General features: G+C 36.3%; 1 protein-coding gene and 1 long non-coding RNA gene across 9 annotated transcripts in view; one reads left to right on the top strand and one right to left on the bottom strand.

Annotated features, from left to right (window-relative positions):
• The window catches only part of Rabgap1l (RAB GTPase activating protein 1 like), a 725,139-nt gene that overhangs the window by 234,064 nt on the left and 467,291 nt on the right, over positions 1 to 23,784 (bottom strand). The gene's annotated exons all lie outside the window — the stretch shown is intronic.
• LOC110350906 (uncharacterized) overlaps positions 1 to 23,784 on the top strand; it is a 35,372-nt gene that overhangs the window by 4,778 nt on the left and 6,810 nt on the right. Inside the window, exons 1-2 of one of the 2 annotated variants that reach the window (XR_002397842.2) lie at positions 6,638 to 7,055; positions 7,226 to 7,335. This is a non-coding gene — a long non-coding RNA (uncharacterized LOC110350906). Of the gene's footprint in view, positions 1 to 6,637; positions 7,056 to 7,225; positions 7,336 to 23,784 lie in introns of those variants that run through there. The other variant, XR_015444326.1, reaches the window with a different exon arrangement.

The following is a 23,784-nucleotide window of genomic DNA, read 5'->3' as shown; positions in this document are numbered from 1 at the left end:
GCCTGGGCTTCATGTTAAGACACAGATCATTTCTGTTAGGCACATAACACTACTGTTAGAAGCGTCAGATAAAAGAGAGAAACCATATTTAGGTTCTCAGACCCAAAATGAAAAAAGTATTTGTCCCATAGCATATGATCGGGCTTCCATATAACAAAACCATTCTAATACACCACTTGTATAAGTGTTGAATCTTTTAAGCATGATTATTTTTATTGCCAAAAAAGAAAAGAGGCTTGATCAAAGTAAGAGTGCTATCAAACACAAAGAATTTACTGAGTATCAAGCTATACTTTTCTCTTTTTTATATAAAAAAAGGTATATGTGAATAGGACTTTTTATAATCTATGTTAATTTTAAAAGGAGAGCATTTTTAGATTTTTCAAAAGATTCTTTAAGGGCCGGAGATTTAGCTCAGTGGTTCCGCCGCCTGCCCCACAAGTGCAAGGACCCAAGTTTGATCCCCAGTAACCAAAAAAAACAAAGATTATAAGGTACTATTAATAACACATATCATTTTTCAATAGTGAAAGTCAACATCTAAATAAGCCCTCATATTAATGGGTAAATGCAGAACCAGCTTTATTCTCTGTTTGGCAACTACTAACTAAAAGATTCCACCTTGTTCTTTTCCTAAATCCTCATGAAATAAAATATCTGCCAGTTTTTAATCACAATTTGTCCTGTTATAGCATTGCTATGAAACAAATCTTATCCAGAGACTATTGCTGAGGAAGTTTAGCTGTTAAAATTCACGCCTGTTCTCTGTCAACTTGGCTTTGTTGATTGGCCTATGGTAACATCTGACCAAAAAAAAGCCTTGAAAAAAATCAACACACCAAGATTTTTACCCCCAGAATCAACACTAAAAACGCAGCAACCACAGAAACATTGCTAGGTATTTCCTCTAAGTTTTTGGTTTCTCTGAATTCATTATCTTGGGCTATTATCTCACTTCCTAGAATTTGCCAAACTAATGAATTCAAAGAAATGAAGAAAGTGTACCGTCTCATTCCTCTCCAACTCCCCTCTCCAGGGAAAGAACTTTGCCTATACCATTCAGTGAGTCCCATACTGGGAATAATTCTTTGCTGCCGCTGCCTCTGAAAAATGATCAAGAAGCACACCTCCTTCAGCCTGAACATATTTTAATGTACAGATGCATACAACTGTTAAGTCAGTTCTCTTTAAGCTTTAGGAAATGAATAAACCTGATGATATCTGCTCAACATGCAGATTTCTGGGGCCACATCCTCAGAATCCTGTGTTGAAGCAGTGTCTGAAGAATTTTCCTGTTAGCAAATACTTTCTCCTCCCCATTTATGTTTTTTAAATTGAGATAAACTTTGGCCTTTAAAAGTATATTATTCCATGGTTTTTAGTAATATTCACAAGTCTGTACACCATCACAACTAATTCCAGAACGTTTCCATTCCCTGTATCTGTTGTACTTGTGAGTAGTCACTCTGAATTTTCCCTCTCCCCAGCTTTTACCAACCACAAATCTACCCTCTGTCTCTATGGATTTCCCTTTGCTTATTTCACAAAATGGAATCACATAATATATGGCTTTTATGGGCTTCACGTAGCACATTTTCATGTAGCTCAATATCTTCACAGTTCATAGCCACATTATAGCTTGTATCACTACTTCATTCCATTTTATGGCTAAATAATATTTCTTTATAGGAATACACCATATTTTATTTATTCAGTTATCAGTTAAAGGATATTTGGGGGATTTCCCTCTTTTAAGCTACGATAAGTAATACTGGTGTGACCATTTGTATGTTCTTTTGTGCTGAATATATGTTTTTAGTTCTCCTGCATACATTCATAAGAGCCAAATTGCAGATCATATAGTAGCTTCATGTTTAACTTTTTTGAGGAACTTCTAAACTATTTTCCAAAGAAGCTGTACCATTTTTCATTCCCACCACCAATGTATAAAGGTTCTAATTTTTTAAAATAAATTAATAAATAATTAATTCAATTTCTCTATACGCTTATCACTAGTTTTTGTCTATCTTTTTTATTATAGCCATTTGAGTGGCCCTGAAGAGGTATTTCTTTGTGGTCTTGACTTACTTTTTCCTGGTGACTAATGTTACTAAACATCTTTTTATGTTTTTATTGCCCATATGTGATCCTTGGAAAAATTTCTATTAAAATCCTTTGCCATTTTTAAACTGCTTTATTTCTCTCTTTACTAAGATATAGGAGTTCCTTATATAGTTGAGATACCAAGCCCTTCTTAGATATGTGATTTGCAAATACTTTCCTCACTCTGGGGAGTTGTCTTTCACTTTCTTGATAGTATTCCAGGAAGCACAACATTTTAAAAAATAAATTTACTTGATTATTTACTTATTTTTGGAGGCAAGGTCTTGCTATATAATTTGGGTAGGGCCTTGAACTCACTATGTAGCCCAAGCTGTCCTGAAACTCACAGTGAACCTCCTGCCTCAGCCTCCTGAGCACTGGGTCTATAGGCATGCACCATCACAACCGTCTAATACAATACTTTTAATTTAATGTCCAATTTCTTTCCTTTTTTTCTTTTTTCTTTAATCTATAGATCAACACCTGTTCCATTAAACACATGGTTTTGATTATAGTAGCTTTGTAGAAAGTTTTGAAATCAGTTCAGGCTCCAGATTTTCTGACAAAAGCTGTCTACAGACTATCCTTTGAAAAATATTGTTGGTGCTTTCAAGCATAATTATATTTTTAATATTTTAATTTATAATCACCATAAATAAATCCTTCACAACATGCCTTTTTAAACACAAATCTATCAATCTATCAAAACTCAGGGTTACTCCCACCACTTCCAAATTTCCCTCCAAAAAGAATAGTATTCTATTTTGTTATCTAAGTCAGAGTTCACAAGATGCAGCCTATGGCTAAATTTGGACTAATGATGCATTCTATCTGGCCACATAATACTTTAACAACTGTTGACTTTTAATTTCTTTACATTGTGTATGTATGTTCCACTTTATTGCAGTTCCTACTACTCTGCAATGCTTTATACTTAGTCCGTTTCACTCATGTTTGTATACTTGAGTTGTATATATTTGATCTAAATAAATCCATTATTGAAAAAGTAGAGAAAGTGGTGATTTGTTCTTATTTTGTTGTAACCAACAAACAATTCTTTCAAGATTTTAATCCAAATGTTAGATGAAACTCAAAAAGCATTTGAACTGAGGAAGACTTAATAAATATTTACTGACTGGGACTAGTTCTGACTTGAAAGATGAGGAAAAAAGAAGTAAAACTTTATTGAGTTCAAGATACTGTTTGATATCAAGTCTATTAAAGATTTGAAAGCTGAAGGTAGTTAATTCAGTAGGTAAAATATAATTTAGGTTTATCAGTAAACTCCAACTAAAACACAGAATTACCTTAACTATGGCTGCAGTTTCATCATGATTTTCTATCTTGTCCTTCCTTATTTCTCATGGGTTATTCTGGGCTCCCACTATCTTACACTCAGCCTGATATAGCTGGAGGGATGTTTTATTATTACAGATTAGTTTATAAAGATATATAATAACAAAGGCCTCAAGAATGGATGGACTTATAAAACACTGCGATATCAGATAAGACAGGACAGGATTTTTCCTCCTCTATCATCTGCTGCTTGGGGAACGACACATCCTTCCTTTTTGGTGGACTTGCCACTGGCACTAATGACCTAGGATAACATAAGAGGGTCTTTTTAACACAATGCTAAGAACAGAAGTGAGGTAGAGATTTTGGAACAAAGTTGTGTCAACAAATGGTCATCATGGTAGCGAGAAATGCTTATCTGTCTTATATAGAACAGATCTTGATGGGCAGTGCAATAAGTTTTCTTTTACCTTCTTCATTTTGGTTGGATCTGAAATATTCTCACGGGTAAAATGAGGTGAAAATGAATAACTGAAACTCAAGCCATAAACCTGAGAAGAGGAAGGAATATGACAGAGCAAAGGAATACATGCAGAGGGTGAAAGATGAAGAGTTTGGAGGGATAAGCAGGAGAGAGGGAGTGCTCCATAGAAAGGTTCCATAAAGTACCTAGACAGACTCAGGTGTTACCCGGGAGAAAAGGTGGGAGAGGCAAAAGCACACAGAGGAATCCTACCCTACCCAAGACATGTTAGACAGGCAACGGAGCTTGGAGAAGAAATTTACTCTATTCATCCTTAAAGACACTGATATGATTGATCAACTACATGTGAATATTGGACTGAATCTTTCAGTTTGGGGCTGTATCATTATGTTCTTTGGATATTAAGAAGGAGATTCTCATAGAACAAGCAGAATTTGTAAAATTTCCATGCAGTTCACTACTAGATATAAACTCAAGTAACTATACTGATTTTGGAGGAAAAAAAAAGATCAGGAAGAAAAATTATATCATAAAATTAGACAGGTAAATAGGAAAAGTAGTATGTGGTTTCTAGGGATGATGTTTTTCAGTGGTGTGAAGTTTAGTGTGCTTTAAGGTTGATACACACTACTTAAATATATTTAGCAATACTAGCTTCAACCCACTGTCATTTATTTTAAGATGTTTATTTTTGAAGTCAAAAGATTTTAATTTATTAAATAAAATGTGCTTGAATTCTATTTAATGGGAAAATTGAGAGCACATAAACCAGAGGGGTATTTTTCAGTATTATTAGGTATTTTTCATCCTTTTAAAAGGAGTCATATATTCGTACCAGAAAATGACATTTTAAACAGAGTTAATCTATCAAATTTGCAAATGGATATTAGGGGATCAGGTAGACCATGTCTTAAATAAGAAATTCACCATCATACCATAACGTGGCCCAACTTCAATCTGAAAGGTCAAGGAGCTAGTGGACAAGCAGAAAATTTTTCTATTCAAATATGGAAAATTTTCTGGCATTACGACTTAGAAAAGAAAAGCAAAATTGGCTACACTACTAGTACATGAACAAGAGGCAAAATGTCAAGTGGACTTTTAAAAAACTAGAGCTTTGAATGTTCTGTGAGACAATCTGAAAACTAGAGCAGAAAGTCCTACTATGTCTCTTTTTAACCAATGCGATCAGCAATCTTAGTACTGACAGCCAGATACCATTAGCTGGTAGTAGTTCTAGTGCTGGTATGCCTAGATATAATTAAGAGGCTCTGGATAAATGATGAAAAGGTCAAACCATTGTTTGGTTAAAATGCCAAACACTGGATGCTGATAATAGAGTACCTGAAAAGGGCATCTGGAACAGAATCCCAGGAGCATCAGGAGATGTGATTTAACAAGGATAAATCCTGCTGGATTGTAGAAGGAGCACCTGGGATATGAGACGAACAGTCCTGGAATGAGATACCCAAACTGCTGCTGAGGACTGATAGGACTTCTAACCTTAAATGGAGAGTGATAATGAAGACTTCTCAAAAGAGACAAAACTATCTGTCTCCTTGCTGTAGAGATGAAGGACAAAAATAATCAGACTATCTGCCTGTATGAATTTAAAAAAATAAAAAACTTATTTCTAAATTAGCCAACTGTATGAGGGATGTGAAGGGCAGCACTTTGCTCGGAGAGGAACAAGGTATGCAGTTTTTAGTACAGTGTGTGGCTCAGAAGTACTCTCCAGTAAAGCCTGCCAGCATTTTATCCACAAATCTCTGAGACTTACAGAGAAGCCTGAGAGCTTATCAGTTAGAATTAGGTATGTATAAAACAGCGTAGTAAAGGCAAGTAACCTTTTTCCAATACAAAGTCTCACTTTCAATCTATTTCCAGATGACACTGTCTGATAGTGTTCATTCACTTTTGTATAATATAAATAATTTATAAAATGAAGGAACATTGTTACTAATAAATGCAGTGGAGGTCTTTCAATAAATATTAGTTAGAAGATGTTTTCACAAACCGATTTCTAGACAATGGGAAGCATTCAAACACCTCATCTAGTTTTGCAACTCATCATTAAACTAGTTTATATAGGTTAAAGATGCATGGGTCTGTGTTAGATTTTCATTGCTATGACCCAAATACCTGATAACCCAAAACTAAAGGAAGAAAGGTTGATTTTAGCTCATGTGTTCACAGGTTTCAGTACATCTTAGCTGACCCCAAGGCCAAAATACCACGGCAAAAGAGTATGGTGGAGGAGAGCTGCTCATCTTACAGCAACTAGGAAGCAGAGAGCAGGGGAAAAAGCAGAAAGAAAGGAGCCAGGGAGCAGATACAGTCCAAAGGTCATACTCATGTGACCCCTGCAAAATATGCTTTACAAATCTCCCAGGAATCTTGCAAGCTAATCAAACTGACGATCAATATTAATCATCACAATGGTTTTTACTCAAAATCCTACTCCCAACAAGTATAGATGAAAATGATTGGGAATGATTTGGAATACAGCAATCACTATTTTATAACTATTTCCATTCCTCACTCTAATTAAATAAACATCTATGGGGGGAAAATATATAGCTTGTTTTTGAGACACATCAGTTTTAATTAATAAATGTTTTATATTTATCAAATGCCTACTGCCCATGCAGTCAACACTAAGAATCTTATGCAGTCCACAAACTACATATGTATTAGAAAGGTTTCTTGTACCAGACCCACCAGTGACCCTCTCGGGAAGTCTGCCTCCATGTACAGCTGGTGTTAAGTGGGTGTGAGTCACGTGATTGGTCCCAACTCTCTGCACAGTATTCTGGACACGAGATGGACAACTGACCTAAGGTGACCCGCAGTGGTGACCTACGACTGTGCAGATTTATTTTAAAATACGTGCAGACCAATCAGGTTCTCTCTCAGGAATTTTATCTAAAAGATACAAAAAGAGATGACTGAGAGTTGTTGGTATTACAGTTAAAATGTCACAAAGACCTTTCTAAGATATTTTAGGCCCTGCACAAAACAAAGCTACAAAGAACTGGGTCAGGAAAAGGGGAAAACATCTGATTCAGAGAGTGACTGCCTGGGGTTACTTTGGTGCTTGTCCTTCTGGAGGAACTTGGTCAACTTTTCCTGGATTTCCTCTGTGTTTATGACAAACCTCTACCATACTCGAGTAGGTTTCTGCTTCTTAAAATATCTTAACTAAAATGGAAGCAATTCCTAAAGTATTATATTTTTGTTTTTCTTGTACAATTAAAGAGGTATTTTTCAGCCAGCCAGGATTTAAAAGATGTTAAAAATAATTTAGTTCACTAATTTTTCATTCTTATTTTCCTTCAACAGGCATTTTTTGTACATCTACCATATGTTAAGTGAGATAGCAGACAGCTCTTCCTTTTAGAAGTTTATAACCTAGAAGGGGAACTAGTCATTTGGAAAGCAATGCAAAATAGGTAAGTAAATAACCAGTAACCACAGGGTATTATCAGGAAAAGAAAAACGTAAGAATGGGTGATCAAGACAATACAGTGTTTTTAGAGAAAGTAACATTCAAACTTAGACTGAAAATAATGCCAGGAAAAGAGTGAAGAAAATGTTGTAGAGAAAAAGGAAAGAAAATAGAGTGGATCCTTGAGTTACAACCAGCCTGACATATGAAAAACTTGGGTTATGACCAGAATTTTAGGTTTAACTTATAACCAAAGTCTTGAGTTACTATTCAAATGCCGGTCTTTCCTGTGTGGCGTTGAGAAATCCTGGGCCAATATCTCTCTAAGGATACTGAGATCTGCCTAGAAGAACATGTAGTCTAAAATTATACAGGAGAGAGACTCTGAAGGTTGTGTAGAGGAGCCTGAGCCTTCAACTGACCCTGTGGCTGATGACACTGTCTCTATAGCAGAGTCCATAGGCTTGCAGATAGATAATGGTGATATTGAGGAAGTAGTGGAAGAACACTCGGAGGAACTGTCTACAGAGGAACTTCAGCAACTTCTGGCTAAGCAACAGAGAATGATAGCTGAGGAACTTTCTGAAGAGAAGGAGGTGTATCAACAATCAGTGGAGCAAAGTACTTCTTCTGAAATAAAGGAAATCCTAAAAAAATGAACAGAGCTACAAACATTTGTAGAGAAGACCCACCTAGACAGAGAAAAAGCCAATCACTGTATTCACTTGCTTAATGACAATGTCATATCATACTATCGAACAGTGTTAAAGAAAAAACAGAAACAGACAATCTTAGACCAGTCTTTAGCTCTGAAAAGGTTGAGCACTAGTGATCCAGAAGCAGGTCCTAGTGGGCTACAGACTCTACCAGAGAGAAAGGACACCAGAGAGCCAGATTCCTGAAGTTCTTATGGAAGGGGACTCTCCTTCCGAAAAATAACCACCTTCCATTTCACCCTCCCTTCCTGCAAGCCAAAGATGTCATCTCAAATGGTGAGTACAGTATGAAATTGTGGTTTCTGGTAAACCAGGACATTTTATAACTTTTTGGTGAATAAGCTAGGAAAATTATTGGTGTTTCTGGTAAATTATGTACTTTATACAACCCTTTTTATTATGAAAAGGTTAATTAAGGGTGCTTTGGGAGGTTTGGAACACATTATGGGTATTTCCATTATTTCTTATGGGAAAAAAAAGTCTTGATTTACAAACAACTTGAGTTACAATCAGCCCTTGTGAACGAAGTGCGTTTGTAAGTCAAGGGTCCACTGTATAAATGTTTTCCACTTGAAAAAAAATCTTAAGAAAAGAAGTACAGTGGGTTAAAAGAATGACTCTAGTATATGGTTGGAGAGGGAGGAAGGAAGAAAAAAATTATCAAACGTGAAATAATTTGAAAATTATTAAGTGGGAAATCAGTGAAGGTCTGTCAACATAAGAGCAATAGCCTGATAGGGTTATAAAAACTCGCTCTGGGTGCACTGGAGAGTACAATGGGATAAAAGACACAGAAGGACAACTGGAAAGACCAGTTAGGAGGTTACTTATCAGGAGATGATGCTGACTTAGAAGAAAAGCTCAAGGCCTGTTGTGAAGAGAATTGACAAGGCAGTGAGTCTAATATTTTCCAAATTCATTCTACTACAAATTGTTCCAAGATATGTGTATGTATGGCTATAATAAAAACAAAGGCATGCATAAGAATGCCGAACACATAATTCTATATAATGGCTCATCTGAGGAAGGCCAAGGGGGTGTGGTCACAAGGGAGTACATATAAGGTTTCTTACCCTGTTGGTACGCTTTCACTTCTTTCTTTTCTTTTTTCTATTTTTTAATTTGAGACAGCATCTCACTGTGTAGTTCAGGCTGGCCTGGAACTTGCAGTGATTCTCCTGCCTCCGCCTCCCAGTGTTGAGATTACAGGCATTTGCCACCACACCTGGCCTCCTTTCTTTTTTTTTTTTTGTACTGTGGATCGAACTCGGGTCCTTGCACTTTTGAGACAGGCACCGTAACCACTGAGCTAAATCCCCAGCCCCTTTCTTTCTTAACTAGAGGGCCAGACACACAGGAGTTCAAGGTATATCTTAATAATTTTTCCATGTTTTAAATATTTAGTCATAAATTTAAAAGAATATGTTCAGTTATTTTATTCATTTCATGTATATACACAGCTTAATTGCTATGAGCTTTTACACAGTGAAAGTACCTTTAGATACTGTACTTCATTAGGAACTGGAAGGTTTTTCTTTTTTTTTTGTTTGGGGGGACTGGGGTTGAACCAGGGCCTGGCACGTGCTAAGGAAGCCCTCTACCACTGAGCTGCATTCCAGGCCTGGAAAATTGTTAGTAGGACAAAGGCCTGTTACACTATACTTGAAGTCATTAATCTTTGTTCTGATCTACAGAACTAAACACACAACTAAATATAGTAGTCTACTGAACTGGTCCAAAGTATATAGTCTTTGTGAGTTTTCAAAGAAACATGGTCTGATTTCACTGAAACAAAGTATCATTCTTATCTTTAACAGTAAACATATACCTTTATTTAAAAGTACTAAGGCTGACATGCTTATTCTCCTGTTATTCATCTTTTATCATTACTCCGTATTTTTCATTTAAAGATATCATAAATTGACATTAAATGTTCTGAAGAGCAACAAAACCTGCTTTTTAGAATAAGCACAGAAGAGAAATTGCAACCAGGGCACTGTCAGAATAAAACATGCAAAAATAACATACCCCAGTCATTCCACAAAGATATCAACTGTTTCCAGTTTGCTCCCAGAAGCAGAGAAGTGGCTTACTGCCTGCCATTCTTCTCTTTCACCACCATACTGAGCCAGAACACGTAACCGACCCCAGCTCGTCACCAGCACATCCTATGGTCCCTGCTCTGGATCCTGCCCTGAGCTCAGCCACTTCTCACTGCCTCTACTCTCACCATCATGATCCCAATACCATCACTCCCCACCCAGATTCCGGCAACTGTCTCCTAAGTGTCTCAGGTTCCTCCCTTGATCCCTACAACAGTATCACTTCCAAAGCACAACCTGACTGTTCAGGGAAAATGTGCATCAGTGCATGCAACTCCTATACTCAAAACCCTCCAGTAGTTTCTCACCTCAGCCCAATAAACCCTGGTCTTCATGACAGTCAGATGTCCCTGTTAAGACTTCCTGCGTTAGTTTTCTTTCCTTTGTTTTTCTCCATAAAACTTTCTACCTACGATATACTATATATTCTACTTACTCATTTATTGTCTGTCTCTCTACAAGGAAAAAACTTTACAAAGATAACAGTTTTATCTCTTTTTTTTTTAATCGCAGTACACCTAAATTGGAATAGTACCAACATTCATATTTAAATTTATTTAGTTTAGTGTTTGTTGAATGAATGAATGGTCTTCTAAAAGACCTCTGATTGCAACATCTTCAGAACAAAGAAACACAGATGTCATTTTAACTAGAGAATTTTGTCCCTCTATAATGTCAGCATTAATGACAACATAAGAAACACTTGATATCATAAGACTCATCACAAGTCAATGATAGGAGAACCACAGAAATCCTTGCATGTGGGAAAGAGTTGGGGGTCCAGGAATGAATTTTTTATTAATACATACTAATTGTACACATGAATGAGACTTAGTGTGATATTTCCATATGTGCATACAATATGCATTGATCATATCCATCTAGCTTCTCTCCCTTCACCCACCCTGACACTCTTCCCAGTCCCTAGTAATCACTGTTCTACTTTCAGGTTAAAGTTTTTTTTATTTTTCACATATGAGAGAACATGTGGTACTTGTCTTTCTGCATCTGGCTTGTTTCACTTAACACCATGTCCTTTGGTTCCATTCATTTTGCCCCAAATAACAGGATTTCATTTTTCTCTATGGCTGAAGACTACATATGGAATATTATTTTCTTCATCCATTCATCTTTTGATGGAACCTAGACTGACTCCATGTGTGAGCTACTGTGAACAATGCCATAATAAACATAGGCATGCAGGTATCTCTTTTGTATGTTTATTTTATTTCCTTTGGATATACACCTAGGACTGTGATAGATGGATCACACTGTAGCCCTATTTTTAGGTTTCTAAGGAATCACCAGGCTGTGGTTCTATATACCAGTGGATATACTAATTTACATTCTTAGCAATTCTTACCAAGAATCAATATATAAACGTTCCCTTTTCTCCACAGCTTCACAAGCATTTTTTTCCCCTGCCCCTCTCTTTCTCTCTCTGTGTATGTGTCTCCTTTCCTTCTTTCTTTCTTTTTTTTTTTTTTTGGTACCGGGGATCGAACTCGGGTCCTTGTGCTTGCGCAGCAGGTGGCAAAACCACTGAGCTAAATCTCCGGTCCCCTTTCCCTCTTTCTTTTTCTTTTTTTTGGTACCAGGGATTGAACTCGGGTCCTTGTGCTTGCAAAACAGGTGACGGAACCACTGAGCTAAATCCCCAGCCCTCTTTCTTTGATTCTAACTGGGGTGAGAAGGTATCTCACTGCAGTTTTATTTGCATTTCCCTGATGGATAATGATATTGAACATTTCTTCATATTTTCATTGGCCACGAGTATTTCTTTTCAATAGTGCCTATTCAGATCATTTGCCCATTTTTAAACTGGATAGCTTTTTAAAAAAATTGTTAAGTGCTTTGAGTTCTTTATATAATCTGAACATTAACCCTTTGTCAGATAATATCGTCTCCCATTCTGTATGTTATCTTTGTGCTGTGCAGAAGGTTCTCTTACTCCCAGAACTGGAGACTGAACATAGGCCTTCACACTGACCTGTATCCCCAGTCCTTTTTTATTTTTTATTTTGAGACAGGTTCTCGCTAAGTTGCCCAGGTTCAGCTCAAACTTGCGACCTCTCTGTCTCAGCTTCCCAGAGTGCTAGCATTCACCAGGCCTGGCTTGAAGTTTTAAAATCTGATAAAACTGCATTTGCCAATATTTGCTTTTGTTTCCTATATATAGGGGATCCTACCTAGAAAAATCATTTTCTGTACTGATATCTTGAAAAATTTTACCTAGGTTTTCTTCCAAGAGTTTCAGAATTTAGGGTCTTACAATAAGGTCTTTGAATCATTCTGAGTTGACTTTTATACAGGGTGAGAGATAGGGGTCAAGTTTCAATCTCTATGAACGTCCAACTTTCCTAGCATCATTTGTTGAAGAGCCTTTCTTCAATACATGTTTTGGCATTTTTGTTGAGAATCATTTGGCTACCAGTGCGTTGGTTTCTTTCTGGGTTCTCTATTCTAGTCCATTGCCAAATGTGCCTGTTTTTATGTAATCCATGCTGTTTTGGTTATTATAGCTCTATAGTCTTGAAATTACGTTTTGATTTGTACCCTTGCTTTTTTTTCCCCACAAGACTGCTTTGGCTGGCCTTTTATGTTTCCATAAATAATTTAGGATTATGTTTTTCTACTTCTGTGAAGAATGTCATTGATATTTTGATGGGGACTATATTGAATCCATAGATCATTTTGGGTAATACGGACTTTTAAAACATTAATTTTTCTAATCCACAACCATGGGAGGTCTTTCCACCTTTTAGTGCCTTCTTAAATTTCTTTCATCAGTGTTTTGTAATTTTCACACTAGGGGTTCATTTGTTTGTTAATACTTGTGTCAACTGTGAATGAGATTGCTTTCAAGATTTGGGAATAAAATTTTAGACATTTTTCTGGTCCTGAAAATTTCTGTGGATAAGTAAAACCTTAAAGTAGCCTATACAATTCATTATTGGTTACTCAAAACGTTTTTTTACCTCTCTCCTTGAAGCCAATTACTACTCTTAAGAGTTTTCAGAAACATTTATTTTTGTCAGAGGTTTTACTCTTCTTCATACGAGCTCATTCTGATAAATTTGAGGGAGGGAAACAGGAGTAAAAAGGGAAACTATTACATAATGAATCTATCTTCACATAACTTTGGAAAACTTTCTTGAAAGGGAAATTATACCTCATGGTATTTAACCAGATAGTGTAGAACTATCATTTTTTCATCATCCAAAGAAGAAAGGAAAAGCAGGAGATAGACTCTAATTTGAAGGGTCAATGATTTCCTTAAATTTCATGAAATGCCAAGTTACTATATAAAGATGAATATATTTGGTACTCTAAAAACTGAACTATCTGGGAAGTCAACTTCAAACACCAGCTGTCAGTTATACTGTCAAGACTGACAGAAATACTGGAGTTTTCTTTATGTCTTTTGTAAAAAGGTGAAAGGGAAGGGGGGAAAAACACTTTTGGAGAACTACTTTACAGGAACTACTTTCCCAGAACTACTGGGAAAAGAAATAGAATAAAACTTCCATTAAGGTAATTGGCTAAACTTTTGCTTTTAATAAAGAAGTATCTCAACTTGAGGGGAGAATGATTAGAAAGCTAAGTAACTGAGAAATTCAAAAGTAACTAAAAGGGAGGCAGAGGATTTAGCTCAGTGGTTCCACCACCTGCCTCACAAGCACAAGGTCCCAAGTTCAATCCCCAGTACTAAAAAAAAAGAAAAGAAAAGAAAAAGAAAAAACAAAAACATAACTAAAAGGGCTATTTAGAAGGGTGAAGCAGAAGGCTTTGAAATATTATTACTAACTGGATATTTAGGCACAGTGCTAGGCACTTTATATTACAATCTCCTTTAATCCTTACACAAAACCTGGGAAATAGGTATTGCTAGCCTGTTTTACAAAGCCTGTTTCTACACAAAACCCGGGAAATAGGTATTGCTAACCTGTTTTGACTTATATAGGTCAAGTATTTGAGCAAGATGATGCAGGAAGGGTTGACATAAAAAGGCCAATATCTTAACTCCACTGTTAAACTGCTCTACATTGCTTCTTCTAAAACTGTATACTTTCCTGAATTTTTCCCATCAGGGTAATTTCAGCAAAAGTGACTCAGTACTTAGGTCCTGCTCTTAGTACCTACTTATATGCAACTTTAGAAATCAAGTGAATTACTTTAATCACCAACTGAGTTTAATTTTGTTGCACATTCACGAACTGTAATCTGACCTAGGATCTACTATTTAAAAACAAAACAATGAAATTTTCCTTCATCTCAAGGAAAATCTTTACCGAATAAAAATAATTCAAAAGGGGTCAGACTACTTTGAAAAGCTGTTTGGCAATGCCTACTCAAGCTGAACATAAGAACACCCTAATCCAGCAATTTCATTTCTAAGTGTATACTCACAGAAGTGCATTTCTTCATTGACTAAGAGACAAGTTCAAGATCATTCATAGCATCACTATTCACAACAGGCTAAACTAGAAACAAACAAATGCCCATCAATAGTAGAATCAAAGAAAGTATATACTATTGTATAGTCACACAATGGAATAAATAAACCATGTGTAGATGCCACAATACAGATGAATCTAACAAACATAATAAAAAATATGAGGAGTTTGATAAAAAGTTCATATTGTGTGACTCTAGTTTACAAGTTCAAACATGAGCAAAGCTCATCCATGGTGTTAAAAGTTAGAATAGTGGGGTAATTACTGAAAAGAGTTAACGAAGGAGGGTTTCTGTAATGCAGATGATATTCTTTGATGTTGGTGCTGGTTACATTTTGTGAAAAACATCATGTTTATACTGTTTTGTCATTCTTCAATAAAAAGCTATTTAAAAAAGTGCAATGTTTTATACTTGGTGGGTTAACATCATACTATGTACACTATAAATGTTAACACATTTAGCCTCTTTCTTATCTCTCCAAATAGAGGAAGACAATAAAACATAAGTTTTCAAAAATCATTTTCATTTCACTTATTAGCTAAGAGATACTCTACAGACAGTTTCACTCTTCTTAATGTAAGAAAATGTTTCTTTGAAATATATATTCAAATCCTCTTGCCATCTATCTTCAAACAAACAAAAGAATGAGCTCAAGACACCATATATTCAGGTTTAAGTAAACAATTTAAATGAAGTTTTTTTCTTTTTTTAACTTAGTCTGCATTTTCAAACTCTATAAAATTATTCCATTTTTGTTAAATTAATTTCATATTCTTAATCTCAGGATGAATGAAGAAATCCTTAAAAGCCTACAGTTTAGGAAAGCATGGCATGAATATGCCTTCTAAAAGTCTAAAATTTAATGTCGTTCCTTTTCACTTTACAATAGAATCTTTGAGTAAAAAAAAAAATTCTTTGCAGACCAATATTTTGTGTCAGAATGATGAACTCTGAAAAATCAACACTTTTCCACCTGAAAATTTCCTGACTTTCCATTTGTAAATATTTATTCACAATCATCAAGATTTGAATTGTCTTTTTAAAATAGACTGTGATAAAAACACCTAGTGGATGATCTATTTAAAAACTTTGTTGTCATTTCTTCTCTTAGAATTTCTATCATATAGGAAAGAAGAACTTTTGATATAAATATTTTATTAACTACAAGAAGCAAAGGGGCAAGGAGAAAACACAGACAGGCAGGAAGTAAAAGTTTATTCAAAATTTCCTTTGCAAAATAATTCTTGACAAAGATGAGTTAGTGGAAAGAATGAACATCCTGAAGCACACTACAATATTGTTCCCAATAAAGTTTATTTTGCAAACTACTTTATTCTGTTATTTCCCTTGCTATCATAATGCTGTGCTTATAACCTACCCCATGTTTCCGAAAGCTATGCAACTTCCTTAAACAGCTACACAGTACAGGTTTAAGGGGAAGAAAAGTAAGTCCTACGTTCCTTTTATTACTTTAAATGAATATTAAGATCTTTCACCCACTGTGATTGGGAATTGTAGGTGACAAATAATCTAAATGCTTATAAATTTAGTTTGCTGTTCAATAGCATAACTGCTGCTAATCTACTTAGCTAGTGACATTAGAAATTCAAATATCTTCAAGATGAATTTTCTGAGAAATTTTGAAATTAGGTTCTAGATGACCATGAACAGGTGCCAGGTATGCCTCTATTCATGAAGAAACAACTTTAGAACATCATCATTTCAGTGAGCTAAACTATAGCATTACTACTCTACCAAAAGTGATGGAAAAATCCAATTTAGCTGTATGATTAAGCACATTAATTTCATTCCCTTTTCTATAATAAACACCACAGAACTAATCTAGTATGAAATTAGATAATTTCAGAGAAAATGTAAAGCAGTGATAATAAATATGTGCAGTTGCCCATGAACTACCACAAACAATCAACAAGTGGGATCTCTTCTTACTAAAAAGCTTCTGCACAGCAAGAGAAACCACCAACAGTATGAACAGACAACCCACAATGTGGGAAACAAATTTTCACCAGCTGTCCTGCAGACAAAGGTCTACTATATAAAGAACTGAAAAAAAAATCAGATCTCCCAAATTTAAAGACCCAATCCAAAAATGGGCACCTGAAAGGAACAGACATTTCTCAGACAAAGAAGTAGAAATAGCAAATAAATACATGAAAAAATGTTCAACATCACTAGTCATTTGAGAGATGCAAATGAAAACAACGCTGAGATTTCACCTCACCCCAGAAAGAATGGCTGCTATCATGAAATCAACCAATAACAAATGGTGGAGGGGCTATGGGGATAGAGGAACCCTACTCCACTGCTGGTGGGAGTGTAGACTGGTACAACCACTGTGGAAATCAGTATGGAGAAACCTCAAAGAACTAGGATTGGAAGTCCCATTTGATCCAGCTATTGCCCTGCTAGGTATCTTCCCCAAAGAATTAAAAGAATCATACCACAGTGATATATGTGCACCCATGTTCATAGCAGCACAATTTTTGATAGCTAAAACTTCCAAGCAACCCAAATGCCCATCAAATGGAGACTTCATAAAGAAAATGTGATTTTTTTAATAAAATGGAGTATTACTCAGCCATAAAGAATGAGAAACTAGAGACATTTATTGCTAAATGGATGCACACTGAGGCAATACTCTTAAGTGAAATAAATAGGACACACATGTGTAAATACCGAATAGTTTCTCTAGTGTGAGAAACTGAAAGTGTAAATAAGGACTAAAAGGTATAATAGATAATGTGAAATAGGAAGAAAAGATGCAAAGGGGAAGGGGAAGGGGAAATCGGAGGGGGAGGGGAAAAGAAAGAAGGGAATGGAATTAATATGAGAAAAAGAAAAAATGGAAACAAAGTCTTTGTAGATAGGGAGGGGTGGGGGAGTTGAAGGGAGGGCAGGGGAATGGGGAAAAAATAAGAACCAAGATGGATTATGTAAAGGTGCAAATTTTCAATGATGAATGTCATTATATTGTATACCTTAAATGTACCAATAAAATTAATTTAAAAACTATGTGCAAGCTCATACTATATAAGTATAAAATGCAAAAATATTAAAATATCATATTCCCATTTCCCATTTTTATGAAATATCATGAAATATTAACCTAAACTGAATATGTAATATATAATGTCTAAGAATATTTATTTATAAATCTACCTTTTAGTATTACCTTTTTTTTAAGATTATAAACTCAAAGATATGCATTTGGTTTTTATTTTTATTATTATTTTTTTTTATTTTTTGGTACCGAGGATTGTACTCAGGACCTTGCACTTGTGGAGCAGGCGGCAGAACCACTGAGCTAAATCCCCGGCTGGGTTTTATCTGTAAAGAGTATTACACTATAAAATAGGTGAGTCAGAACTATTCACCACACTAATTTGTATAATCAAGAAAAATAGGGTTGGTTGGTTTGTTTGTTTCCAGAACCTAGGATGGAACTCAGGATCCTATACTTGCAAGGCAAGTGCAGCATCACTACCTGGCCCAGAGAGTAGGGTTTTTAATACAAATGTTGAAATTTGCTTTGTGCATATGATGATCATACCATGTTGATTCTGATAAGCTTTTAGCTCCTAATTCTGCATTCTTTCTTAGACTATGTTTAGAATGGCATTTTGTTAACTAATTTGAAAGTAAAATCAATGGAAGACTGAATGCATTATCAATCAGCTATGCTACTCTAGCTATTATATATTCAGGATGCAAGGACCTCTTCTGTGAGCCCAACAAGTCACTCAAATCATCTATATCAAAGTACTTTAAAAACAATAAAATATTAAATGCTTACAACATGCTCTGCCGTCTTCAGATACATTGCATGTGCTAACAAAGGATTAGAAGAGCAAAGCCATGCTTGTATACAAAATGGTTACTATTGTGGTAGACTGTTATAGTTTACATCTAGACGTCTCCCAAAAACCTCATGCACTCATAGATGGAGCTTTTGAAGGATGATTGAATGAGGCAGGTGTAGAATATAGTTAAATGTGATGTTAGAAATTAGGGCCTGGCCAGAAGAGGCAGGTCACTGGGAGCATGACCTGGAAGCATGTGTCTTCCTCCCCGGTCCTCCCTTCTCTATCTGCTTCCTGGCTGCCATGATGTGAGAAGTTTTCCTTCACCAGACCCCCACCATGCCTTCTTGTCTTGGAGAAGCCAATTATGGACTACAAATGTGAGCCAAAATAAACTTCCCCTCCTTTAAGATGTGGTTGACCAAGTGATGAGATAGTAATTAAGAGACAGGCTAAGAAGGGCCAGGGATTTAGCTCAGTGGTTCTTCCCCCTGCCTTGCAAGTACAAGGTCCTGAGTTCAATTCCTGGTACCAAAAAAATAAAATAAAAATACAAATAATAAATTAAAAATTTGGGCTGGGGATTTAGCTCAGTGGTTCCACCGCCTGCCCTGCAAGCACAAGGACCCAAGTTCAATCCCCGGTACCAAAAAAAACCCAAAAAGACACAGGCTAAGAAATAACACTATCAGACTTTATACAGCTTATAAATCTCATATTGTCAAATATTATTCTATTCTTAAACTTCTAATTTCTAGAGTACTTAAAATGGTTAGTCTTTTACCAAATTAAAATCTTTACCTTAAAAAAGATAATGCAGAGCACACAGGAAGTGAGCCGCTCACAGCACACAAGAGAAGAGTTGTGGGCCACAGTACCACCCCTGTGGTACTCAGCACAGAGGAGGTGAACCGCTCACGATGTACAAGAGAAGGCTTCCAGGCCTCCGTACCACCCTCTCCAACACACAGGGGGTGAGCCGCAAGAGTGCCAGTAGCAACCCCCCCACCCCCACCCCGTCGAAATGACAAGACACATAAAAAAGTCTCAAAACCAGATTTCCAGGTCACCTACAGCAATCCCAAAGGGAAATGAGATGGAACACTCTGATACTCAACCACCTGGACTCCCTGAACTGGCAACAAAAGAGGATCTGGAAAAAATGAAATCAGAAATAATTTCTCAGAGATTGTGCTCACAGTGCAAGACATGATTAATAAATCTAGAGAGGAGCTCAGGAACATGATGGAATCCCAACATAGGAAACAAATGGAATCCATAAAACAGATGCAAATAGATTTCCAGGACATGAAAATCTCCATTGAAAGTCTACACAGCAGAATGAGCCAGATATAGAAGATAAGATTGCAATTAGTGACCAGGAAAAGAAAAATTGCTTTAAAATAGTAAGGGACCAAGAGAAATCAAATCCAGCAGCTGCTAGATGATGCAAAGAATAACATAAGACTGATCAGAGTCAGTGAAGAAACAGGAGACAGTGCAGATGACAAAAAAAAAACTGTTCACAGAAGTGATGGCAGAAAACTTCCCAAGAAGGGGACAAGAACTTCACATACAGATAAGTGAGGCATATAGGACTCCAAATAGCCTTGATCAAAAAAAAAACGACACATAGGCGTATAATTGTTAAGATTCCAGAAACCCAACAGAAGAACAAAGTTCTACAAGCAGTGAGAGAAAAGAAACAAATCACATACAAAGGAAAGCCCATCAGAATCACAGCAGACTTCTCAGTGTAAACCCTCAAGGCAAGAAGGGCTTGGAGTGATGTATTTCAAGCCCTAAGAGAAAACAGTCTCCAACCCAGATTGATGTACCCTGCAAAACTATCTTTCAAAATGGATGGAGAAATAAGATACTTTCATGACAAAGAGCACCTTAGGAACTTCATGAATACCGAACCAGCACTCCAAAAAATTTTAGACAATGTCCTAGGAAAAGACATTGAGGATCATAACCCCAGGAAGCACAGCAGAATAAATCCGTCGGGTGCAAGAAATTAAATGCAAAGGGCAAGAATCCAACAAGAAAAAGTCATGACAATGATAAGTCAATACGTATCAGTTATAACCATCAATGTTAATGGTCTCAATTCACCCATCAAAAGAAATAGACAGGCAGAATGGGTCAAGAAGCAAGATCCAACAATATGCTGCATACAAGAAACATATTTAATTCAAAAAGAAACTCATAGTCTGAAAGTTAAAATTAAAGGGTGGAAAACAGTACTCCATGTGACAGGGACCCGAAAAAAAAAGCAGGAGTAGCTATCCTCTTTGCAGATCAAGTGGATTTCAAACGAAACTCTGAAACACTCTGGTCCCAAGAATTTCAGATAAAGGATACTCAACTTGTATGTACAAATCTATTGTGAACATGTGTTTTCACTCCTCTCAAGTAAAAACTTAAGAGCAGGACTGTTGGTTCTTAACAGTAATACAAGAAATTTTTATATTGTTTTCCAAAATGGTTTTGTCATTTTACATTCACATTAGCAGTATTAGAAAGTTCTAACTGGATCACACCTAAGCTGACATTTGTTCTTTTAAAACTTTTAACTTCATCTCCCTAATGAGTGTATAATTCAATCTTGTTATGGTACTGATTAGTATTTTTCTGATTCTAGTGTTGCACACCTTTCCTTGTGCTGTACTGGCTATTTATCATCTTCTTGTGCCTACTTTTTTTTTTGGTACAGGGGATAGAACTCTGGACCTTCCGCTTGCGAGGCAGGCAGTGGCACCACTGAGCTAAATCCCTGGCCCTTCTTGTGTCTATTTTTTAATTGGGTTGTCTATTAATGAGCTGTAAGAGTTCTTTATATATTCTAGTCATAGGTTATATGCATTGTAAATATGGTCTGTTTAAGGACTACTTTTCATTTTAACGATGTCATTTAAAGTTCTAAATTTTGATGGAATCTCATTTATCACTTTTCTTTTATACATCATGTTTTTTGTATCCTAGGAAGTTCTTGCCTACCCTAAATTCATAAATGTTTTCCCATATAATTTCTTCTTAAAGTTTTATACTTATAGGCTTTCATATTTAGGTTCATAGATCCTCTCAAGTTATTTTTATGTATGGAAATAAAGGGTTGAGGTAAAATTTTTTTTGGATTAAATTCTTTTATTGGTACATTGTAGGTATACAATACAATTACATTCCTCACTGGGAATTGTACCTTTACATAATGCATCTTGGTTCTTATTTTTTCCCCATTCCTAGCCCTCCCTTCACCCCCTCCACCCTTCCCTATTTACAAAGACTTTATTTCCATTTTTTCCATTTCTCAGCATTTTTCCCTTTCCCTTCTTTCCTTTCCCCTGCCCCTCCCACTACCCCTACCCCTTTGGACCTTTTCTTCCTATTTTACATTGTCGATTATTCATTCTAATCATTGGTACATTTTAGGTATACAATATAATGACATTCATCATTGGAAATTTGTACCTTTACATAGTCTCTCTTGGTTCTTATTTTTCACCCTTGCCCAGCCCTCCCTTCAACCCCTCCAGTCCTCCCTATTTACAAACATTTTGTTCCTATTTTTCCATTTTCTCATATTAATCCCATTCCCTTCTGTCCTTTCCCCTAGCCCTCCCACTTCCTTCCCCTTTGCCCCTTTTCTTCCTATTTCACATTACCTATTATACATTTAGTCCTTATTTACACTTTCAGTTTCTCACACCAGAGAAACTATTTGGTACTTATACTTGTGTGTCCTATTTATTTCACTTAAGCATACTGCCTCAATGTGCATCCACTTAGCTATAAATGTCTCTAATTTCTCATTTTTTATGGCTGAGTAGTACTCCATTTTATTAAAAAACCACATTTTCTTTATCCAGTCTCCAGTTGATGGGCATTTGGGCTGTTTCCAACTTTTAGCTATTACAAACTGCGCTGCTATGAACATGGGTGCACATATATCACTGTGGTATGATTCTTTTAATTCTTTGGGGAAGATCCCCAGCAGTGGAATAGTGGGGTCAAATGGGACTTCCAGTCCTAGTTCGTTGAGGTATCTCCATACTGATTTTCACACTGCTTGCACCACTCTACACTCCCCCCAGCAGTGGAGCAGGGTTCCTCTTTCCCCACAGCCTGGCCAGCATTTGTTTTTGGTTGATTTCATGATAGCAGCCATTCTTTCTGGAGTGAAGTGGAATCTCAGTGTTGTTTTCATTTGCATCTCTCGAATGACCAGTGTTGTTGAACATTTTTTCATGTATTTATTTGCTATTTCTACTTCTTTGTCTGAGAAATGTCTGTTCATTTCAGATGCCCATTTTCGGATTGGGTCTTTAAATTTGGGAGGTCTGATCTTTTAAAGTTCTTTATAGATTCGAGATAGTAGACCTTTGTCTGAGGAAGAGCAGGTGAAGATTTTTTCCCACATTGTGGGTTGTCTCTTCACACTGCTGGTGGTTTCTCTTGCTGTGCAGACGCTTTTTAATAAGAAGAGATCCCATTTGTTAATTGTTTGTGCTAGTTCACGGGCAACTGAGGTTTTGTTCATAAAATCTTTTCCTACACCGATGTCTTCAAGGGTTCTACCTAACCTCTGTTCCAACTGGTTCAGAGTTTCTATTTTAATATTTAGATCTTTAATCCATTTTGATTTTAGTTTAGTGCATGGTGAGAGATATAGGTCTAGTTTTAATCTTTGGCTAGTTGAAGCCCAAGTTTTCCAGCACCATTTATTAAAGAGGCTATCTTTCCTCCAGTGAGGGTGTTTGGCTCCTTTGTCAAAGATGAGATGGCTGAGTGTGTCTGACGTTGTTTCTGCATCTTCTAATCTGTTCCACTGGTCCTCAAATCTGTTTCTTTGCCAGTACCATGCTGTTTCTACCACAGTAGCTTTGTAGTAGAGTTGCAGGTTGGGGATTGTGATACCCCCTGCCATGTCTCTGTTACCTAGAATTGCTTTTGCTGTTCTGGGTCTCTTCTTGTTCCAAATGAATTTTTGGATTGTTTTCTCGAGGTCTATGAAGTATGCTGCTGGGATCTCAATTGGAATTGCATTAAATCTATATAGCAGTTTTGGAAGTATGGCCATTTTCACTATATTACTCCTTCCTACCCAGGAGCAGGGGATGTCTGTCCATTTTCTGATATCATCTTCAATCTCTCTTTTCAGAGTGCCATAGTTTTCAGAGAAGAGGTCTTTGATTTCCTTCATTAGGATGATTCCTAGGTATTTCAGTTTTTTGGATGCTGTTGTGAAAGGAATTATTTGCCCTATTTCTCTCTCAGTGAGTGTGTCATTGGTGTAGAGGAAAGCTATTGATTTTTGTGTGTTGACCTTGTAACCAGCTACTTGACTGAATTT

This window comes from Heterocephalus glaber, unplaced genomic scaffold (genome assembly GCF_053883595.1).
Source record: "Heterocephalus glaber isolate CG9 unplaced genomic scaffold, H.glaber_assembly_v1.0 deba00001600, whole genome shotgun sequence".
NCBI lineage: Eukaryota > Metazoa > Chordata > Mammalia > Rodentia > Bathyergidae > Heterocephalus > Heterocephalus glaber.
The sequence above is the reverse complement of the archived record's forward strand: the minus strand, read 5'-3'. Positions and strand labels throughout refer to the sequence as shown.